This window comes from Podarcis filfolensis (genome assembly GCF_964270895.1).
Source record: "Podarcis filfolensis genome assembly, chromosome: 2".
Classification (NCBI taxonomy): domain Eukaryota; kingdom Metazoa; phylum Chordata; class Lepidosauria; order Squamata; family Lacertidae; genus Podarcis; species Podarcis filfolensis.
The window spans coordinates 30,438,574-30,454,808 of NC_139605.1; positions in this window are offsets into that span (position 1 = coordinate 30,438,574).

Here is a 16,235-nt window from a genome sequence, read left to right on the forward strand (position 1 = left end):
GGCCCATTAGCTAAAGTGGTCTTCAGGTTAAGAACAGTTTCAGGTTAAGAACGGACCTCTAGAATGAATTAAGTTCTTAACCTGAGGTACCACTGTATAGCCAAGAAGCCCATAGCTGATTTTTACTTCGATGCAAGCAATAGGCAGCACAACTACCACACCAGAGTCCAGCAGGCTACCTCAGAGGGTAGAGAGCATAGCACATGACACACACAATTCATCCCTGCATATATTTCAGCATCGTTTTGTCAAGATACTCCTTTCTGCACGGGATTTTGAAAGCGGAAGTTGTTACAAGGTTTAATACTGTTCCTGATTACTTTGACGCTTTTAGCTAGGACTGGCCTGTCCATGTGGCAGACTAACACAGCTGCCTCAGGCAACAGACTACAAGGCATAGAAGAAGGAACGAGAAGAAGCACCTGTGATGGCTTCTGGGTTCTGGTGAGATCTCGTGAGAGCCCTGCAACATCTCTCTGTAATCTGGAAGCCACAGCTGCTTAACCCAAGTAAGTGAGATGCTGGCAGGGGTGGAAAGAGGGGTGGGGCATGACATGCAGAGCATTGCCAACTCCTTGCCACCCCACAGCTTCTCATTTTACCTCAGGTGGTGACACAGGCCAGACCACCCCTGTTTTTAGCCACAGGGCTATGTGAGTCTTTTAAAAAAGAAATAAATAAGTTTTTTAATGTTTCTGTTTTATTTCATTGCCTTGTTGTTTGTCCCTTTGGGCTCCTTTGGGAGGAAGGATAGAAGTGTGGTGAATAAAAATAAATGAATTGTTCATTGAGCTGTGTGTATGCCACCCTGGGACTGCATGGCGAAGCACTATAAATGCCTGTCTACCTGGCTTTCTATCTGTAAATAAATATCTGTCTGCTCCAAGCCCCTCAGCAACTGCTGCCTGAGGCAGCTGCCTCACTCTGCCTAGTGACAGAGCCAGGCCTGCTCACCTTTCCCAGCATTTCAGGGTCAGGGCCTACTTGAAAGCTACTGAGGGCACTCTGCCCAGGGCACCCTCAGATCAGAAATCAGCTCAGGATTTGCCTTTTGAGGGAGCCCACTCAGAGGTATTTCCACATGTCCTCATCTGCACGGATATGTGATTGCCTGTGTGCATCCAAGGGACAAGTGTTGAGACCTTCAACCCAGAGTCAAGATACACTACAATAAAGTGGGTATTACTAGAAGGTGAAGGGTGTAGAAGGAGTATAGAGCTTTTTTCCCATTGAAAGCTTCATTCTCTTGGGGTAATCCATTGTTGGCTATAGGCTGCTGGTGGGTGGTACCAGAGTCAAAGTGGGCAGTGATAGAGCCAATATAGGTTTGTAATTTCACACCTGGAGGAGACTCTTGAGAGTCCCATGGATTGCAAGAAGATCAAACCTATCCATTCTTAAGGAAATCAGCCCTGGAAGGACAGATCGTGAAGCTGAGGCTCCAATACTTTGGCCACCTCATGAGAAGAGAAGACTCCCTGGAAAAGACCCTGATGTTGGGAAAGATTGAGGGCACAAGGAGAAGGGGACGACAGAGGACGAGATGGTTGGACGGTGTTCTCGAAGCCACCAGCATGAGTTTGACCAAACTGCGGGAGGCAGTGGAAGACAGGAGTGCCTGGCGTGCTCTGGTCCATGGGGTCACGAAGAGTTGCACACGACTAAACAACTAAACAACAACAATGGAAACTTGTCTGCATGGGAAGAGACTGAAAAGGCCTCAGTTGTGAGTGGGGACACAGCGGACAGAGAAAACGCCGACTACCTCCTTATTGCCCTTCCAGAATTGTTTATTCTAATGCAAAAGACTCCATAAGTGCAACATTATGTGCATTATAGCTCCGAGAGAAACTGAGATGGAATATGATATGTGGTGTGTCTGCTTAGAAGTGAGACAATTATGCATGGCTCATTCATCTCTGTGTAGCAGATTATTTTAGACTGAGTCCGTTGCCACCTACTGTTCAAAGCAGTGAATGGATTTTGACAACATCATTTATCGAGCACTGCACTTAAATGTTTGGCTTGAGGAAGGTGAACCTCCATGGTCTTCTAATGGGAACAGTATATGGTAAACACTGCAGGAATAAAATCTGTTCCTTGAGACTGATCATGTGTCAGTATTTGCATTAGTGTGTGGCATCCATTTTAGTTTTCAACAATACGTACACTTTCAAACCGCCCAAGAATGTTTTATTGTTAACATCTATATGTTTGGAAAGATTTATCTTTATTTATGGCCTCCCAATGTGGGTGCAAAAAGTTACAGATATCGGTACGGAAGATTATCTGCTCAGCAAATACATTCTTGCTTGGTGTTGACTGCAGAGTCCATCACTACCTCCCTTTTCAGAATGCCCACTTTATAAAAGAAAACAAAGGTTTCAGTCCTCCTTCATAAAAGATTTCTGATTTCCAGAAACTAAATCACTGCACTATAAATATGGATAAATATTTCAAAATGTACAATTCTATTACAGGGACTCAGCTACATTAGTCAAAAAACAATGTTTTGAATGTGTTATAAACATGCAACACCAGATGGTGCCAGAGAGCAAAGAAAAATTCTATTCGATTTTTACAAAGCATTTTGCTTTTGTTAAAACGATTTAATTCTGACTTATTTATAGCGTTCCCTGACCCCCCCCCCCCGTGTGTAGATCCATCCCTTGTTTAAAGTCTTCTTTATCACTTTATCTTTCTTCAAAGATGTTATGAAAGGATGGCTTTGGCATCTCCTACCTCCACTGACATCCTGCGCCTGAAGATAAAATGCTCCTCTTCCTTTTATTCACCACACAGCAGCCACAAGAGGTTTCACCTAGGGAGACACCTCATTGACTTCCACCAGGGCTGGCCTATCATTTGGCAGAGTGAGGCAGCAGATGGCGTCCGGGGGTCCGGCACGCTTCCCTGCGCGGCTCTGACCTCTCCCAAAGACCAATGACTCCAGCAGAGTAAACACAGCAGAAGCAGAAGCAGGAACGTTCTGTCGTGTGGTAATAACTCAGGCTGAAACGCAGCAGTCTCCTTATCTTTAAAGTCTTTATTTCTTAGCAAACACAACAGCTATATATTTCCTGGCGACAGAGCGCACATCTTGCTGCTGCTCTCCACGGAGCAAACACGCACACTGTCTTTCTCTCTCTCAGAGATACTGACCACTCCCACTTCCGTGTTCTAAACACACCTCTCGGAATGTGAAGCGTCACTCAGAACTTCTTAACCCTGTAAGTTCTGACTCTCTCAACACCCCCTCTCGCATCACATTCTGAGAGGACTTGTGAGCACACCTTTACAGACCTCTGTGTGTCCCACACCTTCCCACCTGCCTGTTGAGTCTCCTCACAAATCTCTGGTTCGCACTGTGCGAGACCAACCCACGCATTTGTGACTTGAAACCTCTCAGGTGGAATTCCCTTTGTTGCCCGTGAAGACCGCCTGGGCACAAACTGGGGTTCTTCTCCTGACCCACTGGGGCCAGCAAGAGCGTCTTCTTCATCAGAGTCCCCCTCTGACTTGACCCGTCTGTGAGCTTTCTCCATCACTCTAACAGGAGATGAGGTCTCACTCTTGGACACTCCTTTCACAACCTGTGGAGACGCCTCCCCCTGGTCCTGATCCTGATCATCGACCAGTTCACCATTTCCTGGCTCTCCCTCCTGCTCAGATTCTGATTCAGACAGACAATCTGAGACAGTGTCATGGCTGACTTTGCGCCTTGAACTATTTCCCTGCTGCTCTTTGAACTCAGCATGCTTACTGACCAGAAGCTTGGTCTGATCACCTTCTGGGTATGCAAATCTCCACCCCTTTGTCGCGGGCTCATACCCACAGAAGATCATTTCCTGGTATCTTGGACCACCCTCTTCCTGCAACCACTTTGGTACAGGCACCATGGCCCTGCAACCAAACGAACGGAAGAAATGCACCTGTGGCTTCTGTCCGTTGAGCAAGAAATATGGGGTGTCACCTACCACTGCATTGTAGCACCTGTTCATAGTGAAATTGGCCGTTTTTACTGCCTCCCCCCAGAAACTGTGAGGCAACCCAGAGTCACTCAATAGGACTTCTGAAGCTTGAATCAGAGCCTTACTCCTCAGCTCTGCCACGCCACTCTCCTGAGGCGAAGTCACCTTGTGACGTATCCCCCTCTGGCGAAAGAAACTCTTTAGAGCAGATCCAGTGACCTCTGAACCACGGTCAAACTGGAAACCTTGCACCTTGGTGGAGAACCTCTGTTCTACCGCCGCAACCCAATCTTTGATCAGTTGCGCTGCTTCCTCCTGCGTTGTCAGAGAAAAAGCCCAGGAGTTCCTAGTAAAATCATCGATCAAAATCAGCAGATGCCTGGCTTTGCCCAGACTTGGCTGAGGCATAGGCCCAAACAGGTCTGCTTGCACAAGCTCAAAAGGCTTTGTGGTTACCCTCTCCACTCTGGGATAACTGCATCCCTTGCTCTTGGCTTTTCTACAAGCCCTGCAATTTAGGGTTGCACCACATTCTCTTACCTTGCACCCTTTGGTGCATTCTGATAACACCTGCAAGTCATCACAAGACCCATGTGCAATCCTCTTGTGCCACACGCATGTACATGAAACATGAGTGTTCCCCACTCCCTTTCCCTCCAGAGGTGATTCCAGAACAAAGAGGTTGTTCTGATTTTTCTCAACACGTACCAGTTGCTTCCCCCCTCTGGAAATTGTACAGACATTGTTCTCAAAACTCACTGAATATCCCTCCTGTAAAAGACAAGGTACAGATAACAGGCAGTGTTTTATCTCAGGGAGAACATAGACCTTCAGTTCATCCTGCAAGAAAGAGACAAACATGTTAGCAACATGAGTCACATGTCCCTGTGAACCTGTAGCAAATTTAACTGTTTTCTCAGTTGAAACAGCCTTGCAGTTCCACATTTGTCCATCAGGTGGCGCTGTTACCAGATGGGCATTCGCAGCCGAGTCAACAACCCAACGTAGGACTCTCCCCCCTCCGGAGTTGTCCTTCTTTGTTGCCTTAGCAACTGACTTCCTGCTGCCCCCGACCTTGGGGCTTTCGCTGCAGGTGTTGTTGTTGTCCAAAACTGCCATAGACGCAGACAGCTGATAAGCGTTTTCCTCCCCTTCTGGAGCGCGTACTTTCTGCGGTTTCCCACGCCTGCCTCTTCTCCCGGGCTGGTTCCCATGGGAAATGTCCTTGGGACTTTCCTGCCCTTTGTCTCGCTGTGGACAGCTTCGGCGCAGGTGCTCCGGAGAACCGCAAACAAAACAGCGACGAATGGAAAACTTTTCAAACTTGCCTTTGGACTGCAGTGCCCCCCCACTCTTGCCAGCAGCACTACTCGAGGCTTCTCTTTGAGGCTTGGGGACGTGGCTTTTGGCTTCCAGCTCTGTGGTTTCTCTGCAAACCTTCTCCAGCTCCTGCCAAACAGCCTTGGCACTCTCAAGACCCTTGGACTGGCCTTTCTGGCCTGCACCCCCAAACTTAGGTGCACAGCCTCCAGAGGAACAGCTAGCCACTGCTTTCCTCTTCCCAGCTTTCAGCAGCTTTCCAGCACACGGCTGCCTGTCACGTTGGCGTGTCAAAGCATTGCAGCAGCTTCCTGACACGGCTCTAGCCCAGTTTGGGCTTCCAGGGCGTCCCACAGCCCCTCCTTGACTCTCTGGGCGTTCCCCAGCTTCTGTGCAGCATCTGGCCCCCTCTGGGCGTCCCTCAGGCTGGCGTCTAGCCCCCTCTGGTCTGGCTCCCACTCTCTTCAGTGCCTGCCAACCGACCCAGGGCTCCTTCCCGTCTGCCTCTTCAAAAGGGACTGCACGCGATTCATGGCTGTCTGCCATCTTCTCCCCCGGGGCCCAGCTTACTTACGACCAGTAGCAGCTCCTCCCGGCACCCGGTACAGCACAGCTCCTCCCAGCGAGCTCCAGCTACTCCTTAGCTGGCCTTTGGCTGCTCCTCAGCCTCTTTGCCTGCAGTCACCCTTCCCAGCGTCTCATCGACTGGCCTCTGGCTGCAGTCTCTCACACGCACGAACGTTTCTTATCTTTATTGCTGATCACCCATAACCTGTTGCTTCGATGGCGTCCGGGGGTCCGGCACACTTCCCTGCGCGGCTCTGACCTCTCCCAAAGACCAATGACTCCAGCAGAGTAAACACAGCAGAAGCAGAAGCAGGAACGTTCTGTCGTGTGGTAATAACTCAGGCTGAAACGCAGCAGTCTCCTTATCTTTAAAGTCTTTATTTCTTAGCAAACACAACAGCTATATATTTCCTGGCGACAGAGCGCACATCTTGCTGCTGCTCTCCACGGAGCAAACACGCACACTGTCTTTCTCTCTCTCAGAGATACTGACCACTCCCACTTCCGTGTTCTAAACACACCTCTCGGAATGTGAAGCGTCACTCAGAACTTCTTAACCCTGTAAGTTCTGACTCTCTCAACAGTCTTGTGGAGGAGGCAATGGCAGCACCCCCCTCGCTGTTCCTTCAGAGTTTCACAGCCATTCCCCTCTGTGGGACAGCCAGGGAGGGATCTCCTATGAAACTAATGAAGCTTCAGCTTCACTGCCCCATTCAAAAGGAAACCACAGAAGCAACTTTTGTCCACACTGCTTAATTTTGGGGGGTTTAGTAGACCCAATTTAAGTGACACGAATAAACCCAATTAATATATTTCAACAACCCCAAAGTTTGCAAGTCAGTAGCGCAGATGTTGTAAAGGTGCTTTGATCTGTTGTGGAAGAACCCCACTGAAGAAGATAACAGTAGTTACCCAGACTTCAAGGCTGGTTGTGAGGGGCCCCCGTAACTGTCCAGGTCCCCCCCAAATGTAGATCTCCCGCTTGGGACAGCATTGCTGTGCATTCCACATTATCTGCCCTGTGCTGCCCTCTGGTGTAATGGAGGAAGCTGTCCCATCATCTATGCTGAAATAAGATACAGCTGAAAGTAAGGTCAGTTTTCTGGCACGGGGCGCCATCTTGTCCTTCAGGCAGCAAAATGTCTTGGGCTGGCTCTGACCACCAATGCACCACTAAGATAATTATAGCAAAGGGAAGGGATGTTGTAACACTTATGGAGGAATCATAACTTTTACATCAACAAGAGCACATTTTGTTTTTCATATCCGAACCTATGTAAATGTGGAGGAGCTACGGTTAATGTTACATTGTTTCCCCTCATAACATATTCAAGCAAATCTATTTATTTGATGAATCCAAATGAATGTAAAATGGCCTCTTTCAGAAATTTACCACTTAGTGTCAAATTTTGTTTGGGTTCCAGTTGATCTTAATTAGAGAACATTGCAGGCTCTTCAAACCTTCCACAAAGTTAAAACTCATTTGAATCTCACGCATAGGGTATATTTGCTGGAATTAGGCTGCACTCACAATAAATTATTAACCATCGTTGGACCTAATTGCACTGATTACTGTGGAATATTATGCTGGCTGTTGCCCTATAGTTAAAGCTTGGATTCTAACTTGGGATTACAATAAAATCTAATTTCGTGATGTACTTTAAAAATAAGATTGCATTAGAAAAATTAACAAGGTGTTACTGCAGTCTTTGGGATATGATTACAAAATGTTCCATTTTAAAGAAAATTTGTGCAACTTCATAATGCACCATATGGTGCAGAGGGGGTGGTTTATGGCAACACAGCAATTTAATTTAACTCTGATTTTGAATTTTCCAAGTCGTGATAATTTCATGATGTTTAATTTAAGGCACAAACAGTTTGTGATATTATATCAGGGGACAGGATACATTACAAGGGGAAAACGAAAAGGTATGGTAATAGAGGAAGACATCCCTTAGCCAATTGTCCGATTCCTCAGTGTCAGCTAATAGTGCTTTAGATAGGCCAGAGCTTCCTGCTTATGTCTCAATATGAATTGTGGTTGCCATGGCATGGACTACAGGTCATTTTTCATATTCAGTTCCAGAACATGTAAATGAGTGTTTTGGTTTCAGCTGGTTTTATACTGGGCGTGTAAACTTTTTTTTTGTAAGCTCCTTTGATGAACTGTTTCTGGGCTCTCTGGTGAAATATGCCTTTCTAAATAAACAAACAAGAGCACACTTGAGCACTAGAGACCAACCATGATCAGCACACATGTGCCTGGTTGTAGGTGTAAAGGTTTCCAAGGTAGTAGGCTAGGCCCTCCCAGGGCCAGTCCAATATATTTTGCTGCCTGAGGTGAATAAGATGGTGTTCTCTCTCAGTTCTACTGCCAAAAACCAACAGGGCTAGTAGCTGAATCTTACTTCAACATTGGTGAGGAGAAAGCATCCTCCTCTACACCGTAGACAGCAGGCCAGATTAGAGAGCCCAGAAGAGGCAATGTGGCAACAGAGGGGAATGGCTGAGTACCGGTACCTCTAACACCTGGGCAGTTAGTTGCCTTTGTCCAATGGTTGAGCCGGCTGTTGGGCTTCTGGCAGTCCTGAGCTCCCACACCTATTGTTTCAGAAATGAATCACTATTCCAAATATTCAGTGGCCAAAAAGTACATGGTGGTTGGACTTTCCCCTCTGTCTTCAAACTACTAAATAAAGCAGAATACAGCCCACAAAACCCATTCAGTGATATTAAACAAATGTCAAACTTAGAATAGACAATGGTCCATGCTGAGTATGAGTATAGTTAATGTTGGATATTACTACAAGAAATCAGGGGAAGCTAGACTGTGGACCCTGACAGTCTCTGTGTCATAACAAATCCTCAAGCTTCTTTTTGGCCTTAAGAAAAGTTGGAGTAGAAACTTAGGGGACGTGAAGGCTTTGGAAAAGAAACTCTGGAAAAAACTGGTCAGTCTTTAGACTGTGTTCATTCTGGACTGTGGGCTTATAGACCCATAATTATGTTATTAGATCATGCTGTGTTACTTCTGTCAAAAACGGCTGCAGTGTATATCCTTTCTGCCCTTCTAAAGATAATCTGTAGAATGACTGGTACTCTCAGCTTTCTAAAGGATGCTTAGCCTTCACCTGAATCGCATATAATTAAGGATTGGTTATCAGTGGCTAATAACTATGATGGTTCTGCTTTGCTTTCATGGTCAGAGACAATATCTTTCTGAATACCAGTTGCTGAAAACCACGGGAGATGAGAGTTTCTTGCACCCAGGTCCTGATTATGGGGTTCCCATAGGCTTCTTGTTAACCAGGATGCTAGACTAGATGGGGCACTGACCTAAGTCAGTAGGGCTTGTCTTACGTTTTTATGTACACAGGGGAGACAATGATCTGTATAATAAATAAGCCAATTCCAAATTCTCATTAAACTTTTCTGGTATTACAACTAAATTTTTAGAAACTTTGAACCCATCATCTCACAGTTTTATTTCCCCTCTGTAAATCATCTGTCTTTCATAAATTGTCTAAATATGATGAAGTTGAGAAACATATTTTATCAGGTTGGTGTGACTGTTGAGAAGCTTTGAAGTGATTGATTCTGACATGGCTGTCACTTCTCCCCAGTTGTGTCACAGCAGCAATACATGAAACAGGAAAATAACACAAGCCACCATTCCGCATGGTCATTCTATTGCAAACATTTATGATATGGCATCAACACCACACAGGTGCTGTAACAATCAACCCTAAAAGTGGTCAAATGCTGACGAATGTTTCTTGTAAACTTGACTGCATAGGTTTTGTGACAGTTGTGTTTGATTACATAAACCACATTCAGGATGTCATAGATTGTAAGTCTGTTCAGTGACTGAACTTGCTATCTTCCAGATTGTTAAAAGAACCTAACTTTTTAATTGGTTCCAATATGTACACCAGCCGTGAGGAAGAAAAAAATGCTTGAGGCGGTGTTGCTCCTGGCATTATTTTCAGCAATCTTGTAATACATGTATTACTATTGGGAAGCTGATGCTTGGGTGTTGCAGTTTTAATTTTTAAAAAACGCTTCTCACTGAAATGTTACTGAGCACATTGATGACGTACAATATGCTTCTTCAGGGCAAGACCTACATAGTTGAAGGTTAACTTGCACACCAATCTCTCTGTTCTGGATTTATCTTTTAATCTTTACCAGATGGTCTCAATTCTCCTTATATGTTCTTTTCCTGTGCTGACCTCAGTATGTCAATTGGATATTTAGACATTACATCATAAAACTTTTGGTTTATAAACCCTTAAAAACGTCTTTTAAAGGTGAAACAATTCCATTTGTTTCTTGAAAGTTTTCCGTACTGTCAGAGGCTCAGGAGCAGAAGAGCAGGGGAGAGAGCAAATAGAGAGCGGAGGAGAGGAATCAGAGGGGAGCGTAGGGGAATATGACAGTGGACCGAGAGATTCCATGAGCTTCTCCAGCGAATCTGAAGATTCCCAGGAGGGGGCGCCTATGGTAAGGGCGAGGCGAATCCCAGAGGGGACGATCCATAAACAAGGAACCAGAGGGGAGTCCCAAGGGAGTAGCGGAGCAGTAGGGCCAGTTCCCCCACCAGAGCACAGTGGGGGGGAAGAGTCACGTGAGTCAGGACCAGCTTCTCCTCCATCGGGGAGTGGGGAGACGGAGGGAAGGCCAGGTCCAGCTAGCCTCCCCGAAAGGGGGAGCAGTGACACAAGTGTAACGGTCAGAAGGAAAGTGGGAGGCTGCGCGCGCGCGCCAAGTTCAAATGTGGAGGAGCGCGGGACAGCAGAAAACCCGGATTGGGAGCCAGGTCCTAAAGCCCGAAAGAGGGGGGGGGGAGGAGTCGGGAGAATCAGCGTCAGAAGAATCTCGGAGGGCTGAGACTCCGACTAGCAGAAGGACCCAGAGAAAGAAGGAACAGAGGAAAAGGTGGAGTAAGGCTAGAATCGTAAGCTGGTGTCAGGGGGGAGGAGATTCAGATGGGAGTTCTACGGTCTGATGGACAGATGTAGCGTTGCACGCTGCGCGTCTAGAAATGAGACTGAACTTCAATAAAGACTTTTAAACTTGGGCAAGGAGCAGCGTTGGTCTTGTGTGAGCTGGGACCTTGGGCAGCGCTGACACGTACACATTGAGTCAAATGAAGGAATTTCACTTTGCTGGAACGATCCTCCCGTCTACTTCTCCAATGCACTGTTTCAGGAGATTCTTCCACCCACCCCGAGCCAATTACAGGGGGCGTGGTGACACATGCAGGGACGAGGGAAGAAAGCCATGGGGCAGATCCCCCAATAATCCTGATTTGGTCAGGATGGTCACGATTTTACTAAAGCAGCCATGGTTTCTGCCTTGCTCCTGTGCTGCCCCAATTTCTCCTGGCCAGCTGAAGGCTTTGAGAAGGTGGGGGGTGGACTCTCTAGGATCCTGTCAGAGGCCTTATGCCTCCTGCCCTCCTCTTGCTGCTTTCTTCAGGCAAGGGGCTTGCCCAGCCATCACACTGCTCCCATGTCTCCATGTTGTTTAGCCTGGGCAGTAGTCAAAAACAGCTGTGCAAAGCAGTGCCTTTAAAAAAACAACACTCCACACACACACCTCGATTCTGCTTGGAAACAAATCGCCTAGGAGAAGCACCCAAACACATTGGGAGTGATTCTAGAGTGCAGTTAGGGTGGAATGAGCAAGAAACAAGGGTTTCCCACCTACCAAGTCCTGTGTTTAGTTCTCCTACTCTGTAACATGTTGGTAAACCTTACCCCAAAATTTGACATCATGATACTGTGTTTTTCACACACACCCCTGCATTATGTGGAAGAGGTGTGGGGAAACACAGAGAAATGATGTCAGGATATAGTGCAGCTTGTTCTCTATATTATGAGAGGGGAGATATTAAAACAGAGCACCAGTTTTGGTGTCCAGAAAGGGTATTTTGTAACACATATTTCCACCTTAATCTAGGTGGAACCGGAGATTTTTGTTTACATGCAAAATTGATGGAAGAGGACTTTCATAAAGCATTTCAAAATGCTATTCCCGACCTGAGATGTAGCAGTGAAGGCTTGTCTTCCAGTCTTCTATCAAATCTTACTTCGAACAGAACTGAAGAATTTCATGTCCACCCAGCGTGTTAGGAAATAAATATCCCGAATGGCTCCGCATTTCCTCTTATCTATCCAAATTTATTACTGTATTCCTTGTCCTTTATTGAATCATTGCATGACTCGGTGAACAAATGCAGGAGAAATAGATTTGGACAGCTGAAAGTATCCCCCCCTCCTGCATGCCTCAGCAGGATTCATTGCTGACACCTGCCCTGTGCCAACCTTTCAAAAAAGCTCACACGGTTGCTATTGAGATCATATGGAGAGATGGGAACACCATGTATGCCCCCTGGAGTTCCCTGGATATGTTGGAAGATGACTACCAATGTCAGAGATACCCCACTAAGTGGGCACATTGAGCAGGGCCCCCAACCTGGAGTGAGCTCTGGGCAAATGTCAGGTGGGCTCAGCTAGGAGCCAGCTCCTCTGTTGAGCCAGTCTATTTTGCAGAATGGGCAAAGGAGATTATAAACGGGAAACTTAATGTGAAACTGATATGCAGTCTCTGAATCTCACTTTCACCCTCAGCACGACAAACAAGCTAGCTCCCACAGTGCAGGATCACTCTGTGTTTCTTTGCTGCAATAGAACTATATACCTATTTTGTTGAGTATAATTGTTTAATTCACACTGAAATGGAGAATGGCAAAATGTGTATTGGTAACTTTGGGGTTTTCCCATAGCAACATACTATTGGGCTCTGAGCTTTAACTAGTTGATAATTAATTGAGAATGTTCTTTGCTCTTAAACTTAGTGTGTGCCTTTGACCATTAGTCAAAGGTAATTTGGTTGCAAAACTCCATTTTGGAAATGGAGTTGCCTTTACTCTTTGTTTCCAGGCTGAGTGGGAGAAGGTTTTGTAATATCTGTGAGTGAATACAGCTCTAGGCAAAATGGAGGCTGCAGGAAGAGAGATCTTTGCTTCTAGGTCTGTTTGGAATGATCTTTCATTTCTTATAAGATGCTGAGCCTGTGCTGGACTTGCACATAAGTATTGTATGGCATTGTTTGGATGTGCCTTTGATGTTTTTGTTTTGTTTCGGAAAAAGTTCTGCAAGTAAAGTTTTGAATCTAACTTATGGGTCTGGAGAGTGTTTTATTCCAAAAGGAGCTAGTTTTTAATGCATCCAGTTACTTCATGCTGTGCAATATTAATATCTGCAATATATACTTCTGAAAGTGTATCCTTTTTATTAACATGCTAATTTTTGTAATGGGTTCCTTACTCTCAGCACCAGTCAACAGAAACTCAAACCCTGTTTAATAGGGGAACAATTTGTTTGATCTGGCTGTCACAGACTTTACATGTTTCATAGATTCAAAAGACTCCTATTTGCCTTCAGGGCACACAAAAAATGTGGTATATAATCCTGCTCAGAAGGAAAAATTGCAATCAGCGCATGGTTTCCAAAGGTATGAAACCACAACTGCTCCCTACTGTTCCCTGTCTTGTGGTGGCGAAGATGGTACTATCATAACAACAAAAACTTTCACACACCAAAAAACTTTTGAACAGCAACAGAACATCAATTGCGCTGAAAACATAGAGCACTGCTGTTATTTTTTTGGAACTTACTCAGCCTAATTTTCGAATGACCTCACACATGTCTCAGATATTTTGTTTAATTGGATGGCATTTATATGTTAGGCAGACTCAGGTAAAAGGGTAAAGGACCCCTGGACGGTTAAGTCCAGTCAAAGGTGACTATGGGGTTGTGGCGTTCATCTTGCTTTCAGGCTGAGGGAGTCGGTGTTTGTCCACAGACAGCTTACCGGGTCATGTGGCCAGCATGACTAAACTGCTTCTGGCACAACAGGACACCGCGATGGAAGCCAGAGCGCACAGAAATGCCGTTTACTTTCCCGTCGCAGTGGTACCTATTTATCTACTTGCACTGGTGTGCTTTCAAACTGCTAGGTTGGCAGGATTAGGCAGATTTAAGGGGGAGAACAATGGATAATAAACCCCTCAAGACCAAACACATTTATTGATTTGAGCAAATGGAGGAAAAATAAGCTTTAAAGAGGGTGATACAAATAGTAAAGGAAGGAGGTTTGTCCATGATGTTTACACCTTTGATAGCTTCCACTGAGAGGGATCAGGAGTGGAGAAAATCTGTGATGGGCAGGATTTGCCTTGTTAGTCCTGCTAACTGACATGCTTGGAGATTGAGAAACTTGCCACAGAGCTGCTGACCTCCACGGCAAGTGTAACATCTAGACTAGCTCAAGCTGCTGCCAGGTAAATCTTTTAGTTATTCTGCATCTTAAAGGCTCTCCCCTGCAGTCTACTTTGTTGGCACAATTTTCTTCTCCTGCCTAAGATATGCTGCCTTGAGTGCCTTTGGGCTGAGAAGAAGGCACAGAAATACAAATAAATCATCATGGCCATAAACAGCTACTAAGGGAAAATATGAGAAAATGAAGCAGAAGAAGCAGAAATATCTCTGATGTTCAACACATGAGAGATAGAGCTAATGACAACTAAATTATTAATAGTGAGAGATAATGAAGAAGCTTTGGAAGGTATTTGGGAGAAAGGCATTGAATTCATTGCGTATAAATTAGCAAGAAACCTTCAATAGTTCAACCAAAGTTAAATGTGCTTGTCTCACTGGTTTCAACGAGAGAGTTAAATATATATTAAGATGCCAACTAAGTCCTACTCAGAGTAGGCCAATTGAAATTGATATACCTAACTTCATTGTTTCCATTAATTTTCACGGATCTCTACTCGGTGTGACTAGTGTTTCATACAACCCAAGATGCAAACTTTGCCTGGATTGTGACCAAAGTGTTTTAATCCAAACAGATAAAACAATGAATGCACCTTTCATCTACTATTTTGTTGGACACCATTAACAATAAAAAGTTGGCCATCAATCCCCTACCGTAGTATAAAAACAGCAGGCAATATAATCGTTGGGAATGTACTGTAATTAAGATTGATTTGCAACATGATTCTCCAAAGAAAAATCCCTGACACACAAAGTATTTTTATTCTGTGCTGTCAGCTAGAAAAATGGGACAGTGGCGAAGACGCAGAGACACAGCGTATGAAGTTACATGTCTCTGGAAAATTATTCTGCTGATATTCCAGATTTGATTCATATTAGTTAACCTGGAATCTTAAGGGTAGTATTAAGTTGGTCATGACTTCAATTTATGGGATGCATCCCTAACTGCAACTATCTGCATTCATTTAAGCAAGCTCCACAAACACTCACACAAAGAAATAATCCGCAGTTATGATGTGCCTTTCCACACCCGCTTTTTGGTTGAGCACATCTGCTCTCGGGATAACATTTAGGGTTAAACTGGATGCAACTGTAAATGTGCCTTTGCATTTATCATGCATGTTTTTTTATATATATAAAAAATGTAATTAGTAAACGCTGGGGCAGCTGATAATTCCTAGGATTGCAGCAGGAAATTGCATGTCCCCATGCAGCTATTTGCATCAGAAGGAAAGCTCCTGTTGATGTCCATGAGAGCTGTCTTCCCAGTGCAAATAGCAGCTTTGGAGGGATGAGTTTGATCCAGACTACAGGAAGAGAGAGAAGATTTAAGCTCTCCCTCCCCGCTTTCTATCCTGCTGTTATTTCAGTTATTCCCAGAGGCTTTCGTTAGATCTCATGCCTGGTTTAGTCCTCAGATCCTTTGAATTGATCCAGGATTCTCACCTTTTTCATACACGCGTGTACACGGCTTTTTGCTCCTCTGAGGAAAAAAATCATGTGTAACTGTATCCTTTCCCGTGTGGGGGGAATAGCCGTTGAGGAAGTTTGAGCACAGCAGCTGCAGAAGAGGAACAGGTTAACAAGCCCTTGCGCCTTTATTTATTTATTATTTATTTTATTTATTAAATTTGTATATCTCCCTTCATATGTATGTTCACAACATACATATTCAAATCAAGAACAAAAACGAAATAAACCAATAATACCCCCACCCCCATTTGCAAATAGTCCATTTTTAAAAAACTGCCACTTCTGAGGCTGAATTTTGTAAAGCAAACCAACATACAATACATAAAAAACACACGTCACTTAGCTTCATAGGGTGCATGTTTGGCTAAAAAATAAATAAATATTAATTACGTATAGGATGATCACAACCCATCACACATATGACAATGCTACTGTGTAGCCCTGGCTCCAATCTGGTGGAATGCTCTGTCGCAAGAGACCAGGGCCCTGCGGGATTTGACATCTTTCTGTAGGGCCTGCAAGACAGAGCTGTTCCGCCAGGCCTTTGATCCGGGCC